The sequence below is a fragment of the Pan paniscus genome, chromosome 11 (genome assembly GCF_029289425.2).
Source record: "Pan paniscus chromosome 11, NHGRI_mPanPan1-v2.0_pri, whole genome shotgun sequence".
NCBI lineage: Eukaryota > Metazoa > Chordata > Mammalia > Primates > Hominidae > Pan > Pan paniscus.
In genome coordinates, this window is record NC_073260.2 from 82,597,190 (window position 1) to 82,618,653 (window position 21,464).

The 21,464-nt window shown below is 42.8% G+C and overlaps 1 protein-coding gene and 1 non-coding gene across 7 annotated transcripts in view; one reads left to right on the top strand and one right to left on the bottom strand.

Moving 5' to 3' along the window:
• Positions 1–21,464, bottom strand: part of FRMD3 (FERM domain containing 3) — a 296,678-nt gene that overhangs the window by 195,770 nt on the left and 79,444 nt on the right. The gene's annotated exons all lie outside the window — the stretch shown is intronic.
• On the top strand, positions 14,117–14,219 carry LOC112440918 (small nucleolar RNA U13). The gene has a single exon (XR_003028906.1). It is a non-coding gene; the product is annotated as a small nucleolar RNA U13 (small nucleolar RNA).

The following is a 21,464-nucleotide window of genomic DNA, read 5'->3' on the forward strand; positions in this document are numbered from 1 at the left end:
CAAAAGAGAGTGCAGGATAAAAAGAGAGAAGGGGGCATGTGAGGGCACGTGCGGGAAACACACTCAGTTTTGCAGAATCAGCCTCCCCTCCCACACACCGGCTGTTCTGGTGCTATAAGCAGACTCCCAGGGAGGCTGGAAGTGCCAGTAAAAGGCTAAAAATTTCTGCTAAATTACTATTAAGCATACCAAGAAGGGATCTAACTCAAGGAAATACCTTATTGGATTTTCCCCCAAAAAAGAAAAGAAAATGTATTTTCTGAAGCAAGCCACAAAAATATGGGGTAGTGAAGTGAATATAACATTACTCCAAAGAAACAGAACCCAGAAATCCCAGCTTTTAAATTGCTGAAATAAACACCAACTATTTGGAGAAAATCATACTTGTCACTTACGGATGATGTCCTAAATAGCTCTTGACATGGTATTTAGGGAGAGTCACAAACTCTTTCTTTCTACCCACTCTACCTGTCTCAGAAGAGAGTTTTTTTTTGTTTGTTTTGTTTTGTTTTGTTTTGAGATGGAGTCTTACTCTCTCGCCCAGGCTGGAGTGCAATGGCACAATCTTGGCTCACCACAAGCCATTTTCTTGCCTCAGCCTCCCGAGTAGCTGGGATTACAGGTGCCTGTCACCATGCCCAGCTAATTTTTGTATTTTTAGTAGAGACAGGGTTTCACCATATTGGCCAGGCTGTTCTCGAACTCCTAACCTCAGGTGATCCACCCGCCTCTGCCTCCCAAAGTGCTGAGATTACAGGCGTGAGCCACCACATCCAGCAAAGAGAATATTTTCTCCACACAGATGTACGATCAGATCTGACCCAGGGCAGAGCCCCTAAATTAGGCCAAACAACCTCGCTGGGTGCAATAGGTAGAAATAGTCTTCCCTGCTGTGTGTGTTCTGTGCGTCCTACAGCTGAGAGGGCCATGAGAAGTTGTTCCCGCCTCTGTGCTGCACCTCAGCATAGCTTCCTCCCACAAAACAAATGGCTGCCGTACGTCTCTCTCCAGAGAAAGAAAACGCTTCTGGAGGAAGGAAGGAGAGGCCTGAAAACCCTCACCTCTTTTGCAGGAGCTGCACCTCCATACACATGTGAAGTTCCTTTAAAAAGGCATCTGTGAGGGGACACTGCTCACCTGGACATGCCTATTCTGAGTCCCAGAGTCTTGACACTCATCAACAAATGGGGGCCACACCCAGCCCAGGAAACTACATATAATAATTTATCTTTCGCTTAACACTTGATGAACATGGTTAAATATTGTTTGGGCCATGAAAGCCATAAAACATTTAATGTCCATAAATGGATAGGGTCCATACAGGCTCCAGAGAGAGTTAGGACATTGGTTTCTAATTCTTCATCCTTGAGGACATGGTAACAACCCATGACCAATGGCCAAGGGAAGCTCCCTATAATGACTGAGTCTGGAGCCTTTTCTCTCAGTTACCACATGGAACATTTCTTCTTCACAACTGGTTTGCTCTGAGGAGCCTACTGATGGCTTGCAATGGGCCAGGGAAAGCATTCAGTCTTCACTGGTTACAGCCAACTGGATGGTTACAGAACACCAAAGCACCTATCCTCCTAATGTGACCCTTCTATGTCCGCCATCTTTCTTGTAGTTGGCTTCTTTATGCAGCAGCAGCACATTGCTGAGTGGAGAGGAAAGACGAAACCCCATTTTAGCAGAAATTCTCACTTTCTATTTGGCAGGCAGTTGAAAATGGGTTCTCTGTTTGCAGAAACATCCTGAACACATCATTAGATACATATTATGATTATTTTATTAGTAGATACAGACAAGATCACAAAGAGCTATGTGCCTTGCCCAAAGTGTTTAAACTTTCCCTGTGGGCAATGACAAGCCATCAGAAGATATTTAGCCAGTGAGTGACAGTAAGTTAGCAGTAAGCAGTAAGTAAACAAAGATAAGGCTAGCAGTTATAAAATAAAATAAGGAGAAACTGGTAGAAAGACTAGATATAATACTAATCTATATTAAATATATTTCATTATATTCAGGAATTTTTCAAGCAGGGAACTGCTTTCCAAGATCCATCTCAAGGTCTCAAAACACACACTTCCAGCTTGGTGGCACTACCTCCCTGACAATAGCCATTACAAAAACCAGAAGAAGTCTTGGGCATCGGTAAGTTTGTTGGTGCAGACTGCTGCCCAAGAGGATTCTCTGGTTTCTACCAGCAGAGGAAACCAGACCCAATTTCTTTGTAGCCAGTGGTCCTATGCCTGGGTCATTTCTAAGGTCAGAAGAGCACTTCACCTATACTCTAATTCTGAAATCCAAGTCATGTTCAAGGCACTTATTGGACCAAACTGTCATTTAGATTAATAGAACACAAAGCTCCCCTTGTAAATACAAATGTAATCAATACATCAGTGATCAGTGTAATAGTCATGTGGTAGTCCCTATAATCCAATGTCCAAAGAGAGTAATGGTCCAGTTTCTGACTGGTCCAGTGGATCCCTAATTCTTCTTCTGTCCCTTCTGGGCTCTGGACTGTCCATATCATATCCCTAAAGACATGACTCAATAGATCAGCTCCCAGCTGGACCACTCCCACAGGGCCATCAGCAATTGTCACCCCCAGCCTCCAGGGCAATATACAACACTGCATAAAAAATGATCACAGGATGAGGGGCAACATTACTATCCAATTCTTCATTTGCTCAGTTGGGGAAGAAAGGGAACACCTACGCTATCAAAGGCAGTGTAACAGAGAGGGAAGCACATTCATTTTGTTAGCAGACAGACTGGATTCCAATCTGAGCCTTGTGTTTCCATGGGCAATTTGCCTGACCTCTCTGAATCCGTTTTCTTATCTATCAGATAGGAATAGGGGCCTGTGCCTTGCATAATTGAGGTAAAGATTACAGATGGTATATGTGAGGCATGTAACGCAGAGTCTGACGCCAGGAGGTGTGGGGGCCATTAGGGCTGCATTCTGGTTCTCCTCTCCTTCAGGCACAGGACGGAATTGTGCTTTCCAGCTCCATTTGCAGTAGGTCTTGGCCATGAGACTTGCTTCGGCCAATGAAGCTTAAAGAGCCAGTGAGAGACCCACCACACACCCTTCCCTCTACTGTGGTGGTCATGGTAGCATGCAAGATAAAGCCTCCATCATTCAGGGTCACTGTGTGACCACGATCAGAAGAATGCCCCAACAGACCCTCATGGAACATTACAGCCCGAACAAGAAAATCAATGTTCTATGTGGCTACTGAGCTGTGAGGGGTTCTGGTCACTGCAGCATCACCTATCCCCTGCTGACCGAGAGACTAAGTACCCAGTGAAGTCTAGATAATGTGAATGTTGTTTTTGTTATTTCAAAATATCACCTTTGAAAAGAACGTGGGAATGCCTGAGAAGTCAGATTCCGACTGAACGGATCCCAAGGTTGATCCCAAGGCAATTCACCAGTCGAGGATCCTGACACATTAGTTATTTAGACTTAAAATGAGAAAAAATAAATAATCTCAGCTCCTGGATCTAAACGATGCCTCCATGAATTAAGGATTTAAAAAGTCACATTGAGCCAAGTAGATAAATACACAAAAGAGTCTCTACAGATTAAAAGCTCGAGGGCACTGGACCCCAGCCAGAATGATCATAATCCAAGAATCGAGGTCAACAGCCCTGGAAAATTACTTTTAAGTATTTCCAGCATTTAAAACTCCTCAATGGACTAGAAAACATCTGTTTCCTAATCTAGTGGAAAAAAGCCTCATTGCTAAATAGTAGGCAGCACCCCCAAGCATGAAATTCATTGCCATTTTCCTGGGCAAAAACAAACACACACATTAACCCTCCCTCGGTTGTTATCTGCGGATGCCACCAGCTTTAGATGCCATGACAGAAAGGGAGGTATGTTTTCTTCCTGGCTTTACATACAAACAGAGAACAGAATCCTTTGCTTTCCTTGAAACTGCCAAAAAAAAAAGGCCAGTATGAACTCCAAAGCACCAGCATCCATTTCTTTATAGATATTTTAGGTAGAAAATGAAATATGTCGGACTACTGAATAAATATAATCTGTTTCCTTTGGCATTGACCTAGTACAGCATAAAGAACGTGCGCACTAAAGCCCGACACATCTTTCAAATTGATAGAATTCAAATCCTGTCTTTACCACTTATTAGCCGAGTGATCTTAGATGCGTCACCCTCTCTGAGACTCAGTTTGCTCAGATTTGGAATAACAGTGACAATAACAGCTACCATTGGTGAGAGTCTACTAGTGCCAGATGTAAGAGCTTTGTGTACATTCAATCTTTAAGTCCTTACAAAAACCACATAAAGGGTGGTTTATACAGATCTTTTTTTTTTTTTTTTTTTTGAGACAGAGTCTTGTTCTGTTGCCCGGGCTGGAGTGCAGTGGTGCGATCTCAGCTCACTGCAGCCTCCACCTCCTGGGTTCAAACAATTCTCCTGCCTCAGCCTCCCAAGTAACTGGGACTACAGGTGTACACCAGCACACCCGGCTAATTTTTGTATTTTTAGTAGAGACGGGGTTTCACCATGTTGGCCAGGCTGGTCTCCAACTCCTGACCTCAAGTGATCCACCCACCTCGGCCTCCCAAAGTGCTGGGATTACACATGGAACTTACACAGGAGAAAAATAAGGTTCTAAACTAATAGGGAGGAAAGCCAACGTATAAAATTGGATCTGTCTGACTCCTGAGCCTGAGCACTGAATCCTCAGTGGAGGGGGGGTACATTCCCCCTCCACGACCACCCCACCCCCAACCCCAGACCACCTCTCGGGGTAATAGTAATCACAGCGTGCAGGGTGAAACAGCAGCACAGTCCCTCACACAGAGTCCACATACATCCTGTGTGAGTTACCTCCCTTTCATCTCCCCCCTCCTCCCCATCTCATTCTGTTCCTTTCACATTTCTACATTTTTCCAAATGCTTTGATATTCCTTCTAAACCAAAAGTCTTCAGTAGTCATAAAAAGACTTCTGCAACATGTCTTATGTTCATACTAATCTATACTTATGTCTTATGTTCATACTAAACTTTTCATTAATCTATGGAGATATGAATGTCAACATAAAAATACATATGGCCTTAGATGTGTATGTGTAGATATAAATATAGAAATAGTGGAAGGAAATGTTAGCAGTGAATATCACTGTATGGGGAATCATAAATGATTCTTACTATCTTTCACTTTTTTTGTATTGCGTCTGGTGAGAGTATGTTTCTTTCTTTTATTATACTTTAAGTTCTATACATGTGCACATGTGCAGGTTTGTTACATATGCATACATGTGCCATGTTGGTTTGCAGCACCCATTAACTTGTCATTTACATTAGGTATTTCTCCTAATGCTATCCCTCCCCTACGCCCCCACTCCACAACAGGCCCCAGTATGTGATGTTCCCCGCCCTGTATCGAAGTGTTCTCATTGTTCAATTCCCACCTATGAGTGAGAACATGCGGTGTTTGGTTTTCCATCCTTGCGATAGTTTGCTCAGAATGATGGTTTCCAGCTTCACCCATGTCGCCACAAAGGACATGAACTCATCCTTTTTTATGGCTGCATAGCATTCCATGGTGCATATGTGCCATATTTTCTTAATCCAGTCTGTCATTGATGGACATTTGGGTTGGTTCCAAGTCTTTGCTATTGTGAATACTGCCGCAATAAACATACGTGTGCATGTGTCTTTATAGTAGCATGATTTATAATCCTTTGGGTATATACCCAGTAATGGGATCGCTGGGTCAGATGGTATTTCTAGTTCCAGATCCTCGAGGAATCGCCACACTGTCCCCCACAATCGTTGAAGTAGTCTACACTCCCACCAACAGTGTAAAAGCGTTCCTATTTCTCCACATCCTCTCCAGCACCTGTTGTTTCCTGACTTTTTAATGATCGCCATTCCAACTGGTGTGAGATGGCATCTCATTGTGGTGAGAGTATGTTTCTTTGGCAAGCAGGAAACACTAGATATTTTTCAAAATCATGGAAGGAGACCACTGTGCTCTTTTTAATTTTTTTCAATATTTGCATGTATTGCTTCCAGAATATACAAGGGTCATTCAGTCACTACAATTATATTTCTTTTATTTTTGCTTCCTTTTTAACATGTTCAAATGCTACAATTAATGCACAGAAAAAAAATCTACTTCACACTTAGTGCTGATGATGTTCCTTCAACATTGTGAACAGGCAACTGTAGCCACAGTGGGCCTGTGATGACAAGCATGACTCCAGCACAAGACAGGGAGACCCAGAAGCAGGGCCATTAGACCTGTTCACATGGGAGATGCGGGCTAGACCTGGGCTCAGCGCCAGGCCCAGCCAAGCTCCTCCTGACCAGCCAATGACCTCCCTGACTCCGCCCTTTCCCAAAGTGGCCATTTTTACACATAAAACCAAGCTTAGGTCTGGCTTGGTTCCCACATCCCTAGTAATGGCTGGTGATTATCTCAGACAGTCGGGACTGCCCAGATTGCCTTGGAAAATTCATGCCAGGAATAAGCTAAGTCTCCTCCTCTTCAAATCTTTCCAGGCAAAATAGAAAGCATGTGTGCTATCTTCGGAGTTTCCTTCAAATTTCATGTTTCCTTTGGCTCTGCAGAAGTGAAGTTAGTTCTCCCTGTCCCAAAACAGGACCAAAATGGCCACAGAATGCTGTGTACTTGAATCACACTGACCCAAAGTGATCACCTACCAGGCTACCACTAACACCAGGTTCTAGAGGTCCTATACCCTCAGCTTTAAGCAAGAACCTGAAAAGCAACAACAGGCTAAAAATTTGCTTCTGCCTTTGCTGTAAGATGCTCTTGAGGGTGCTGTTGTTTCCATCACCTATTTTCTTGTGCAGCCCCGAGTTGGAGTTAAGACTGAGAAATCCTTGTCTTCCATGGGAACTGATGGATTTTCTCTCTCATGGATAAATTACATTTCCCTTTTCAAGTTGCTTCCAGGAAGTTCAAAGCCAAATGCATGATCCTGCAACAACTATGCCAAGTCATACAGCCTCAATACCTGCGGTTGGCTCTTTCCCGTAGTCTCAACATTTCGTTTACTTTATATTTACCCTTATTCTTACTTTATATTATTTCTTAAGACTTTACTTGGCACCACCTATTAGCCAACTCAAATCCTGTGTAAAATCTATTATATATAAATTAATAAGGCTGAGCACAGTGGCTCACGCCTGTAATCCCAATGCTTTCGGAGGCCAAAGAGGTCAGATTACTTGAAGTCAGGAGTTCAAGACTAGCCTAGCCAACATGGTGAAACCCCGTCTCTACTAAAAATACAAAAATTAGCTGGGTGTGGTGGCAGGTGCTTGAACCCAGGAGGCGGAGGTTGCAGTGAGCCGAGATCACACCACTGCACTCCAGCCTGGGTGACAGAGCTAGACCCTATCTCAAAAATAAATAAATAGATAGATAGATAGATAGATAGATAGATAGATAGATAGATAGATAGATAAGATACTGCTGGCTGACAGCAGCCACACCAGAGGCATGCCATCCAGAAGATATGCTCCAAAGGGCACCGGAAGGGGCCTCTCTTTTTCCCACCACACTCTAGTCTCAGCTGCATGACAGCTCACATTTTAAATTCATTCATCTAGCAAAACTGGCTTTCTCCTATTCTTAGGAGTAAAGCAAATATACTTAGGAAGGATGCCTCCTTATTTATCCTTGCAAATAAGTTTATTATGATCTTGTTTAATCATACATAGCTAAGTACAGGTGTGGATTTAGGAAAATAGACACTAAGAGAAAGGACAATTGAGTTTGATGAAAGATTTAAGGAATGTTTGAGGATTAGGAATGTTTGCACTTTGAGGAATTGCTTTTCTGAGACAAGCAAGCTTGTAAGTGAAAAGGCTACTTGATACAAGAAAAGGGGTGAGAACAGAATTCACTCTACCTACTTCACAGTTTGGAATAAACACCCAAACCAAAGCCTAAGAGTCTGTGGTGAGGGCTCGCTGTGTATAGTAGCCAGCACTTCACAGCATTTCAGAGTTCACAAGGAGCTCTCTTCAGATATTATCTCATTTAACCTTCAAAATGACCCTGTATGTTTCTGTTATTCTCCTTGTTCCATAAATATGAGAACTGTGGCTCAGAGAGGTTAGTCACTTGTCCCAAGAGTACACAACTATTCAGCGGCAGAGGGAAGACAAAAACACAGATCCCTTCTATTAGAACATGGTCACTAGGGCCAATCTGAGCCGTATCCATATCGTGTGTATGCAGCACAACAGCAAGAAAGAACAGCCGGGCAGCCCCCGGCCTCGAGCTTGCCGGGAGATGAAGTGTGTGAGATCTGATTCCAGCAGCCCTTCTGCCAGAGCCCAGCGGCCTTCATACCACACAGTCTGCCTTTGGGTAACCCTAACAGGTCTCCAGACAAAACTATAACTGACACTCGAAAATGAAAACCTCTGTTGGCGGGGCGCATTGGCTCATGCATGTAATCCCAGCACTTTTGGAGGCCAAGGCGGGCGGATCACAAGGTCAGGAGATCAAGACCATCCTGGCTAACACGGTGAAACCCCGTCTCTACTAAAAATACAAAAAATTAGCCGGGCGCAGTGGTGGGCGCCTGTAGTCCCAGCTACTCGGGAGGCTGAGGCAGGAGAATGGCGTGAACCGGGGAGGCAGAGCTTGCAGTGAGCCGAGATCGCGCCACTGCACTCCAGCCTGGGCGACAGAGCAAGACTCGGTCTCAAAAAAAAAAAAAAAAAGGAAACCTCTGTCTGCTGCAACGTCCACACGGAAGAAAAGATGAGATTTGCCAAGTAGAAAAGAAAAGATTTGCCAAGTAGGAAAGTCTTTTTCTTGTACTTTACACCAATTGTTCTTCCTTTACTCTGCATATATGAAAGTGTTTCTGGGGCACTTGAGTATGGGGTGCTAAATTTACGGATTCTAAATGTTCTAATTTATTTATAATCGAGTATATGTGAAACGAGAAGAAAATGCAACTCTCAACAACGAATTACACCTTCCTCCCACACCACTCATCAACCTCAAAGCCCTCCTCCTCACAGACAGCAGATCAGGGTTTTTGTTTTGTTTTGTTTTGTTTTGTTTGAGACAGAGTCTTGCCTTGTCACCCAGGCTGGGCTGCAGTGGCGCCATCTCGGCTCACTGCAAGCTCTGCCTCCCTGGTTCAAGCGATTCTCCTGCCTCAGCCTCCCGAGTAGCTGGGATTACAGGCATGCGCCACCATGCACAGCTAATTTTTTGTATTTTTAGTAGAGACAGGGTTTCATCATGTTGGCTAGGCTGGTCTCACACTCCTGACCTTGTGATCTGCCCACCTCGGCCTCCCAAAGTGCTGGGATTACAGGCGTGAGCCACCGCGCCCGGCCAGATCAGGGTTTCTAAGTCCCCATGTTCGAGGAGCTCCTGCAATGACAGCAGGGAAACTGCCCTCCCATCCAGTGTGGCCCTGTGGGGGACAGGGGCCCTAGCGAGCACCAACCAGAGATAAATCCAAACCTCGATGAGACACAATAGGCAATCAGACCTTTCAGAGCCAGGCTGGATGCGGGCCAGCCGTAGGCCCAAGGCACTGTGATGGCTCAGGTGAGTTCTGTCATGGGGGCAGTGAGGGGACCTGCAGTCAGAATTGGCAGCGACCCGGCCACCGATGACAGCCTGAAGCACAGGAGGTCAAGGGTCAGCCCAGAGCAGGCAGACAGGCCCAGGGAGGGCACTTGTTACCATCGGCAATGGAGGAGACCAGAGAGGGCACAGAGGCCAGAAAATCCAGCAATAGATTTTCCAGCACAGGGTAGGAGCTCCTGAGCTGAAAGACAGAAGTCAGGATGTCAAATCCTAACACCACCATGTTCTGGCCGAGTCACCTCAAATAAAATATTTGTCCTCATTGTGCCCAAGTTTCTTAATTTAAAAAACAAGAGTAAGAGACCCAGTTCACAGGATTGCTGTGAGAATTAAATGAGATATTATTTATTAAAATGCCAATGCATTATCTGGCACATAACAGGTGCTCCATAAATGTGTCTTTTTCTCTTAAGACTCTACTGGAAGTCGCAAGTGCTCCATGCCCCAGACTAAATAAAATGCCAGATGTAGATCTGTTTTGCTTCTCTTCTTTTCTTTGTTAGTTTGAGTACCTAAAGTTGGTGCTTCAGTGTGTGAGAGTCCAATTTCAACATTACTTCCCCTGCTGCATCCTTCATGCCTTTCTAATCTTCCTATAGGCATTCTTAAATACACTTCTCTAAGAAACAGTATATTACCTACTTCAAAATATTATAATATTTGATGAGGGGCATACCCACCTCTGCCACTGTCCCCACCGCTCCCTATTGTCTCACTCCTGGCCCTATCTAAACAGAGGTGAAGAGCAACAGCACATATGGCCCATCCCAACCCTATCATGGCATCATACAGCTATGATTCCATGAGGACTACCCTACTGCTGAGGTTGAATATAGTTCCGTGGCAGCAGAGCCTAACCCAGCAGAGCAGTGGTAAGGCCTCAGGTGGCACCGGGCAAGTGGTAGCCTTGGCAAGGTAGGGAGGGAAAATAGAGGTGCATCTGCAGTCTTCCAGGGGTGGCCAATACAGGTAGCAAGTCAGCACCAGCTCGGTTTCCAAAGCTCCACTGTATCTCAGAAGAGAAACAATTACTCAGGAAAATCAAGGCCTGTGAGCCACTCTCCATTCCCCTCCCTAAGACCACAGAGCGGGAAAAAAAAATGCTTGAAAGCAGATCTGATTTTCAAGCTTCCACTCTGCTTTCGCTAAGATGATTTAAGCTAGCCAAACCTTCAAAGCCTCTAGCCTCCACAAATTTCACGTTACCTTGGCAGCAGTGGGGAGAGCAGTGACCAACAGTTACCTCTTCGAATGCTTTTCAGCTTTATTGTTACGGTTGGAAGAAGTCAAGTCAGAGCACACCTAGACAGCAACCTCATTGCAAATTCCCAGGCCTCCAGCCTGTGGCCTTGCTCAGCTCTCTGTGATGTAGCAAAATGGGCCTTGGGGGTCTTATCTGTATGAAACATGCTGTGTTTGAGAGTGGACAGCTTGCTGAGCCATTGCAGAGGGCAAGGAGATCAGGAAGCAAAACAGCATTCATGGAGGGGATGTCCTAGGGGTCTCACTGGAAGCTCTCAGGGGCCAGGGATGATATTCAAAATATTTAACAACAAAGGAAGGCAAGAGAGGACCACCAAATCAAAATGATTGCCCCACCAGTCTGGACTCCGGTATGTCGCACCAACAGCCCATGGAGAAAGTAATGTTATTATCCACATTTTACAATTTTGAAAACCTAACACAGAACTCATGAACAGCTCTACAAGCTTCCATCTGGTCTGCAGAGAGGCCTGCCCACTGCCTCCGGGAAGACAGAATGAGGCCAGTGAACAGCTGTAAAATATCTTTTAGAAGAAGGACATCTGGTCTGGTCCTGGGATCACATAAGCTTCCTGGTTGAACTCTGAGGTCATGGGGTTTATTGTATTTACATGAAGAGCCATATTTTCACCAGAATCATAATGCCATCAAATTGGAGGACAGGACTTCAGAAATCACAGTGAGGTTTCTGCAGGCTAGTGACAGAGCTGGGTCCAGAACCCAGGCCTCTGGCTCCCACTCTGAGAACCTTCAGGCCACAGATGCACCCCTGCTCAGGCCCTTCTGATGTCTGTGGCATTGCACAGTTTGCCAAGCTCAGCTTTGCCAGAGGTGAAAACAGATGCAGAGGCATCTCAGCTCTAGACTCATGTTTGTTGATTGGACATTATAACCAAGTGATGGACTTGATCTCAGAAGCTCCTATGAAGATTCAGGAATTGAAAGTTGGACTGAGGGTAAGGAAGGGCAATATGTTAAGATTGGAAACTCATGTATTTTCAAAATGATCAAATTGAGGCACTGTACCCTGTAATGTATGGAAATACTCTCATGTTGATCCAGCTGTTCAATTAAGAGAGTGCACTTGAAGCACTTAACTGGGTGCATTTCGTGCCTCAATAACTTTTTTTTTTAAAAGGCAAAGCCATAATCTGTTTATTCTTCATATTGAATGCCCCTCTAAAAAGCCTAAGCTGAAATTTAAAGATATTTACAGAAGCACCCATAAAGAAAAATAACCAAGCCTGCTGCCACCCAACTGACAGTTTTTTAAAGCTTAAGCAAGAAAATTATACGGCAAAGCCTGGAATGCCTGCCCCACCTCCAGGAGCACAGGCATGTGTGTGTGTGCACCCGTGCGCGCGCGCACACACACACACACACGCAGTTCCAGCTTCTCAGACACAGCCGCATGCACACAAGCCTCTTTCCTGGATATATTGTGACAGCCACTAAGTTAATGAGATCCCAACTGTCACCCTCAGTTTTTACATCTGTTTTTAGTGTTTTCATTCCAAGACTGTTGCCCAAAAGGCAGTGAAAGGCAAAATGCATATTATCAGCCTTCTTCCTCCTCCTCTTTGGAATAGCAGAGTCCCCACGTGGCAGCCTGGAACAAAGACCCTCAGCTCCCTGGAAAGGGAAGGCTCTGACTCCAGGAAGATGGCAGGGCTGGAGTCTCCATGCCACTCGCACCAGGTATTGATGGGCAACCACAAAGGCTGGGCAGGGAAAACAAAACCATTAAACTCTCTAGAAAAATACCATGCTGCAAGCCAAGTGCCAGAGCAGCAGCGGGGACACCGAGGGCCTGCACTCATGGAGTAACTCGAAGTCGGAGCAGTGTGAGAAACACACTATTCCAAATTGGAGGAAGGGTGAGCTTTCTGAATGGATAAAATGTAGGAAATGAGGCTTTAATGAATATCTGTTCAATAAGTCCCCAAATGTGAAGTATGTATAGGTGCTCTGAGGCATCAGCAATCCACCGCAAAATTACCTTCAACCCGAGAGCAACGAACACGAGTTCCCTAAATCACGAGCAATTTGTTTTTATGACAAAAACAAAATACACCTTTTTTTAGCCAAGTCAGTGGAATTTTTCATAAAAAGTTTTTCATAAAGAGTTTTTAAACACTGAAGGGAAATATACTACTTCAGTGATTATGCTGAGGTGCGGGATTAAGCGAGGTTAGATTGTATTTTCCATAATACACATGTACTTATTAGAAAAGGTAGCTTTTAACTTCTTTTCAGAGCAATAGATATCAGTGCTGGGAGCAGGTAAATTTAAAAAAAGAAAAAGAGCAATAGATAGAAATGTTAAACTGCCCCACTCCACACACACACACACACACACACACGGAAGTACTGACTAGTCCCTCCCATTCCGTCTTTATTTTAATGGGCAGCAATGATTACCTACCCAGGCGATTGTCTGCAAAACATTGTGCAGGTGACACTGCCACACTGCAGTTTAGCCTGGGGCCAAATAGCCTGACAGGGATGCTGGCATGAATTTTTCACAGAATACCCGTGGCTAGCTTGTTACAGGATGTGCTGTGACATCAGGTTGAAGGTATGACCAGGCAAGAAAGTGAAGTGGGAGCTGTCAGGGGAGAGGTGAGAAGAGTGTTATCCCCTCACTCACCCAAAATGAGCTGGCCAGAGGACCAGTCCCAGCCAAGAGCACTCAAATCAGAACTTGGTCGCTTCTCTGCCTCTCACCTTAATAGATAAAACTGCTTATGAATTATTAACAACTATTAATAATCTAACAATTTAACAATTTATAACTATTATAACTAATAACTATTTAATAATTTAATAGTTCATAATAGACATTTGTAAATTATTCATAACTGTCAAGGATCCCCAGTAGATACTTGGTGGTTTGTGAGTTTAAGAGGAAGAACTAATTCCATTTCCTATATTAACCCCAAGTCCCAGGACTTGATTCCTCTTAACAAGATGTCAACAGAGGGAGACCGGCAGGCTATCAATCCTTGCCCCCTTTTCTGGGCTCTTAGAACTTTCCAGCAGCCATGCTGATGGGGGAACAAATAACTGTGGCCTTCCCCCCAACAGTTCTCTTCTAGCTAACTCAATCTTTGATGCGGTAGACGCTCCGTATGTACACACTATTGATATCCTCCTGTGTGATATGGGAGCTGTCAAAAATCTGGAACCAAATCTATACTCAGAATGAGTTGGCCCGATCTCTTTGTAGTTCACAAGCATGGTGATTGGGTGCTCAAGCCCATGTGTGAGGTGTGCCTCCCTCAAACCTTGTTACAACGTAGGCACAGCATCACCTGACGTAAAAAAGAAAAAAAATTAGTTGGCCTAATTTCAAATCCTCCTGGTTTATGTTCAGTAATTAAATTACTCATCCCCGTATGAACTAATGCTTGAGATTTTTTTTTTTTTTTTTTGAGACAGAGTCTCGCTCCGTCGCCCAGGCTGGAGTGCAGTGGTGCGATCTCGGCTCACTGCAAACTCCGCCTCCGGGGTTCACGCCATTCTCCTGCCTCAGCCTCCCAAGTAGCTGGGACTACAGGTGCCCACCACGGCGCCCAGCTAATTTTTTTGTATTTTTAGTAGAGACGGGGTTTCACCGTGTTAGCCAGGATGTTCTCCATCTCCTGACCTCATGGTCCGCCTGTCTCGGCCTCCCAGAGTGCTAGGATTACAGGCGTGAGCCACCACGCCCGGCCTACTTCTTAGATCTTTTAACCAGAGCTTAAGAATACTTGTGAAAGAATTATCCAAATTTTTATTGCCTTTTTTTTTTTTTTTTTTTTTTTTGAGACAGAGTCTCACCCTGTCACCCAGGCTGGAGTGCAGTGGTGCAATCTCGGCTCACTGCAGCCTCCACCTCTCAGGTTCAAGCGATTCTTGTGCCTCAGCCTCTTGAGTAGCTGGGATTACAGTCATGCACCACCACACGTGGTAAATTTTTGTATTGTTTAGTAGACATGGGGTTTTGCCATGTTGGTCAGGCTGGTCTCAAACTCCTGGCCTCAAGTGATCTGCCTGCCTCAACCTCCCAAAGTGCTGGGATTACAGGCGTTAAGCCACTGCACCTGGCCTAAAATTTTATTACCTTAAATCTCAGATCTTAATTTGAGTTCTCAAAATTAAGTCCATCAAAAGGGCTGAAACACTCATTCAAAAAACTAACTTCACACAGTGCAAGATATACATTTGTTATATTAATTTATAAGGTTCTCAAGTGCAAGACTATGTCTACGCTTTATTATATCTCCTCAAAAGCATACTGACAAACAGATGCTCAGAATCATTAAAAAAAAGTCTAACATAGAAATTTATGAATAAGTTCTAACTCTGCCCTGTCCAATAGGGTAGCCACTATCACATATGATGGAATAGTTTGGATACGGGATATGTTAACCTACTTTTTCAACTGTAAATTTTGTAAAATCTAGATACAGATCAAGTATTTCTAATGAAAATTTAGCATCCTACTGAAGATATAAAGTATGCACAGAATTTCAAAGACTTAGTCCAGATAAAAAGAATATAAAATCTCATTCATAATTTTTTAACATTGGTTATGTATTAAAATGAAAATTTTTTAGATTGGGTTAATTCAAATTAATTTCCATCTGTTTCCTGTTTGTTTTAATTTTTTTTTTTTTTGAGATGGAGTCTCACTTTGTCACGCAGGCTAGAGTGCAGTGGCATGATCTTGGCTCACTGCAAGCTCTGCCTCCCAGGTTCACGCCACTCTCTTGCCTCAGCCTCCTAAGTAGCTGGGACAACAGGCGTCTGCCACCACGCCTGGCTAATTTTTTGTATTTTTAGTAGAGACGGGGTTTCGCCGTGTTAGCCAGGATGGTCTCGATCTCCTGACCTCGTGATCCATCTGCCTCGGCCTCCTAAAGTGCTGGGATTACAGGCATGAGCCACTGCACCCGGCTCTTTTAATGTCTTAATGTAGCTACAAGAAAATGTTAAATTATGTATGTGGCTTATGTTATAATTTTATTCAACAGCACTGCTCTAGCTTGCTAAATATGGTGGGGTAACTAACAATAATAGCATGTTATTCATTTATTGTCATTACATATTAGTACATCTTTTGTAGCTATTGTAGGATTACAATGTTAATTATTTTCCCACACTCCTTTCATTCTATGTCTAAATATTAAACAAATATAGAAACCAAATGGCTGATGGCTATCCTAAGAAACAAAGGTGATTTATTCTACCACTGCCAGTGGGCAGCAGTAAATGCCAGTCATTCCAATCACTCTCATACAACCTGGCTCTTGGCTGGGCACAGATACATGAAAGGCAGCAACAGCAATGCTAAGGGGAATCAAGAGTTACACCCACATTTGCCATCTTAACCAAATATATTCACAAAGGGGGCCATTGAGTGTGACGTATGAAGACAAAATACCAGCCTTACTGAGAGCCATGAAAAGGCCTTTTGCAAACGATGTATTCTGGAGTACAGGTAGCATCTGAATTTTATTATAGACCCAATCACATCTCTATATTTCATGTTTATTTCTGGTTGTTGAGAAATTCCCAAGTTCTTTTTTCTTACCCACCAGAAAGGTTGTAGACATCATCAGGTATGTCCCCTTCTTCTCCTGGGGTCCCATTATACATGATGGCACACTGGAACATCACACAACCCACTAGCCACCACTTCAGTAGCTTGCAGGGCTTTTATGCCTGTCTATTCATCTTTGCAAACATTTTTTAAGGCCCACCCTCTGTCAGGCTCTGTTTTAGGTACTAGTGTAATGTGACAGAGAACAAGGAAAATACAGATCATTGATGCCTATATTGTTTCTGCATCTTTTTATCATGCCACCATACTCAGGCTTAGGCATCACAGTAAGATCCTGTCTCAAAAAAAAATTAATAAAAACAATACAAGCTAAGAGATATAAGAAGCCTAAAGAATGAAACACCGAGTTTGTTAAAAGAACTCTGCCTATATCTGACAAGTTAGTAACACTTACTAACTTTTTAATTATGCGATGTTTGAAATATGCAAGAAGATATAAAGAAAAATGTAACAAACAATCATGTACCCATCCCTCTTGAATTCCATATCCTATTTCTTCCCACCTTGACCCCACTGAATTAATGTGTATTAGGTCTGTGCACTTCTTTATACTTTTACTACATAGCCACATATCCCTAAGCAATATGTGGCTTGACATGTTTTTAAATTGTATATTGATATGGTTTGGCTGTGTCCCCTCCCAAATCTCAACTTGAATTGTATCTCCCAGAATTCCCACATGTTGTGGGAGGTACCCAGGGGGAGGTAATTGAATCATGGGGGCTGGTCTTTCCCGTGCTATTCTCATGATAGTGAATTAAGTCTCACATGCTCTGATGGGCTTATCAGGGGTTGCCACTTTTGCTTCTTCCTCATTTTTTCTCTTGCCACTGCCATGTAAGAAGTGCCTTTTGCCTCCCGCGATGATTCTGAGGCCTCCCCAGCCATGTGGAACTATAAGCCCAATTAAACCTCTTTTTCTTCCCAGTCTTGGATATGTCTTTATCAGCAGCATGAAAACAGACTAATATATATATACATCAGTGTGTTTTAAATAGGTGTTTTTAAAAACTTACCTAATGTTGTGATAAGCAACTACCTCTGACTATATCAGAAACCTCAACAATTTACCAAGTTTGCTGATAAAAATATATTTTTCTTTTACTCACCACCCAACTGACATATAAATGAGTATAAATTTAAATATTGCATATGATTATATATGTGCATGTATACAGCAGACAGAGTTCACAGCTAGAATAATAAAAAATAAGTTCAGTGTGTTCCATAATCATTAAAAATATTGAAGGAGGAACTTGGAAATCACTTGTATACATGGGGGCATTTTTCTAAAATAAACTTTAAATTAGAATTTTTGAATGCTGCAAAATATACAAAAAGGTTTACCATGGAAAGTAAGCCTCCTCCTGCCCTCACCCACAAGCCTCCCAGTAGTAACCTGCCCATAGGTAACCAATGTAACTTCTTATGTATATATCCAGAAATATTCCACATAGACAAGCAACCATGAATATATTAATATTTTTGTCCTCTTTTTAATAGAAATGGTAGCATTTTGCTATCTTCATTTGATAGTATAGTTTATAGACCTTTTTATATTGATGCATATGAGCTGCCTTGTTCTTTTTAATGGCCGCATCCATTGTATAGGTGTGCCATGCTTGATTTAGCCTATCTCGTTTATGGAGAGGTTGTTTTCAAATCATTTGAAACAAACAGTGCTGCTGTGAAGACTCCCTGTATACATTTCACAATGTTCAAGAATATCCATAACACAAAACCTAGAAATGGAACTGTTGAGTCAGAGAGAGAGAGGTAGATAGAAATAACATATTTTGGTAGCTATTACAAAAGTGTAATAGAAGTTACACAATTTAACTCCCACCAGACATTTATAAAAGCATCTTTTTCCCCACTGCTTTTGCCAACGTAATGCACCATGTGTTATGTTCATCAAACTACGTGGTAAATGGTATCTCAACGAGGTTTTAATTTATGAATTTGTTTTAAATGCTTAACAAATTCTGAATTTTAAAAGGAATAAGCGTAACTTAAAACAATACAGGCCGGGCACAGTGGCTCACACCTGTAATCCCAGCACTTTGGGAGGCCAAGGTGGGCAGATCGCCTGAGCTCAGAAGTTTGAGACCAACCTGGGCAAAATGGCAAGACCCTGTCTCTACAAAAAATAGAAAAATTAGCTGGGCATGGTGGCATATACCTGTAGTCCCAGCTACTCGAGAGGCTGAGGTGGGAGGATTGCTTGGACCCAGAAGGTCGAGGCTGCAGTGGGCTGTGATCATGCCACCACACTCCAGCCTGGGCATCACAGTAAGATCCTGTCTCAAAAAAAAATTAATAAAAACAATGCAAGTTAAGAGATATAATAAGCTTAAAGAATGAAACACCGAGTTTGTTAAAAGAAAGGTGCTATAAAACTCAAGGCATGACACTATACCATAAAGAGGTTTATTAGCTTCATCTGGGCAATAAAGACAAATATCTACTTACAATATTGCTCAACCTCTTATATAAACTAATTCAGATTGTTGACACGCAAACACACTTTATAAAAACTCAGGATGTGTTCTCACATACAGAGAGAACCATCTAGCACTGGTCTGAAGTTCAACTACTCAGAAATATCAATACTATAGATGAGTGGCTGATTTAGGCTGTATAGCATTCCTGGACTTAACTGGTGAAAAAGATGAAGAAAGGAAGATGAAGGGCAAATTAAGGGTAAAAGAAAGTGGTTCTTCTCAATGTCACACACACCCTCATTGACCCCATGATTGTCCTGTCCTTCAGATCAACAGTGGGGGTGGATCCTGTGGATACCAAGATCCATGACTGTTCATGTACCTGACATAGGATGGCATAGTATTTTCATATAATTTGTGGACATCCTCACACAGACTTTAAAACATCTCTAGATTCCTTATAGTGCTTAATATAATGTAAATGCTATGTAAATAGTTGTTATACAGCATTGTTTAGGAAATAATGACAAGAAAAAAGTCTGTACTGTTCACCACAAAGGCAATTTTTTTCTGAGTATTTTTTATCCGTGGTTGGTTGGCTCCACAGATGCAGAACCCATGGGTATGGAGGGCTAACTGTATTCTTGAAATTTCCTAAGACCTGATCTTGAGTGTTCTCACCACAAAAAATTGTAACTATGTGAGGTGATGAGTATGTTATCTTTATTGTGGTAATCACTTCACCATGTATACATATATCAAAACATCACATTGTACACTTCAAACATACATAATTGTTATTCCTCAAGTATACCTCAATAAAGCTGAAAAAGTAAATAAAATAAGTAACCATGAAAAAAATAAAATGAGCATATTACCTCTCAAAAAAAAAAAAAACAGGAGCTGGGTCACCTAGATTCTGAACCAGGGCTTGGCTCAAGTGAATCCTGTCAAGTTGCTTGAGCCCCTTGGCCACTGGCTCCTTGTCTATTAAAATGAAAAGATTGAAGTGGATTTTTAAGGTCCTTCCCAGATGAAAGACACCACTGGTACTACTGATTAATAGATGATAAGTGGCTTTTCCAAGAATGAAAATGGACAGGGGCTTCGCTCACCTTCATTCTAACATGCATTTGCTGGACACAAGGCTATAGCTGGACACAAGGTCAGTAACCACTGAAGCCAAAGAACAGAGATTTCTACAAGCATTAAGTAAAGGTACTGTAACCCCAGGATCTGGCCAAAGAGTCCGTTGACAGGCATATCTGTTGGATCACATACCATGATTGAGAGGGATGAGACAAAACAATCTGAAATCTGGTATCAATAAGGCCGATGAGGATTAAAATCAGTGGGACAAGAAATTTACTCAGCTCAAGACCCTTGCAATGGTACTGGGTATTGCACGTCTAATCACACCTACCATAAAGCCGAAGAGAAAACCTCCACTAAATGAGCTTCCTTCCACATCATCAGCTACAAAGCCTGTGACAGGCAGACTGGTCCTAAGGATGCCCTGCAGAGGTGTACATCCACAGAAATGAAAAGCAAGGAGATTCAGAAAACAAGAAGAGTACATCTACAAACTCAAAAGCCAGCAAAATGCAAGTCATCAGAAAATATCCAAATCAAGATACAGGCATAATGGTCATTTTTATCAAATACAGAAATTCCATCAGCCAAAAAACAGACACTAAATGAAAAAAGGGACTTGGTGCAGAAAAAAAATTAAAGAAACAAAACTGAAGACCTAAAATAAGAAGGTAGTCAGTTGGCCAAGCACCATTTTCTACTTATGAATTTATTACTCATTTGCTTAATATATGTTTATTATTCTAGACATTTTGTTATACTCAGCTACCTTTCTGCCACCTGTTCATCAAGTTATTTTATTGTTCATTAACTGGACCCACCCAATAGAGTAAACAGAGAGAAAAATTAAAACTCCTGGAAGTTGATCTTACTCATGTAAGTAACAACAGTAAAAGGCTGTGTGACATCATGCAAGAGGCAGGAAGAGGAAAAACTGAAATTCAGTCTTGTAGAGAATCAAAAGATTCCATTTGTCCATCACTTAAGAGACTGTGTGGCTGTTAACTCCACTGACACTCCCTAGAACTCTGGCCATTTGACCTGGCCTTAACGTCCCACCAAGCATCTGGCTTGTTCACTTCCAACTTCCTACCCTGGCCTCCTGAATTCTGACTCCCCACCTGGAGCAGGTATCCACAAGCAGACACGTCTGCTACCATGACTCACATGCTCTCAGCCTCACCCCTAATTTCAGCCATGTCTGGGTGGACCATTGTGTGGAGGTTTCAGCTCACTTCAGGATGATAGTATCTTACATGTACCTTGCAGCCTCGGTTCTCCCCAGGGGCGTCCCCAAGACCACAGAGGCTACTGAGAGATGCCTAGGCCTGTGCACATGTACAGTTCACAAGTGCAGGAGAACGAACACTCTCAGGGCCCACACTCAACCAACAGGGGAGAGAAACTGATGGCAAACGCTG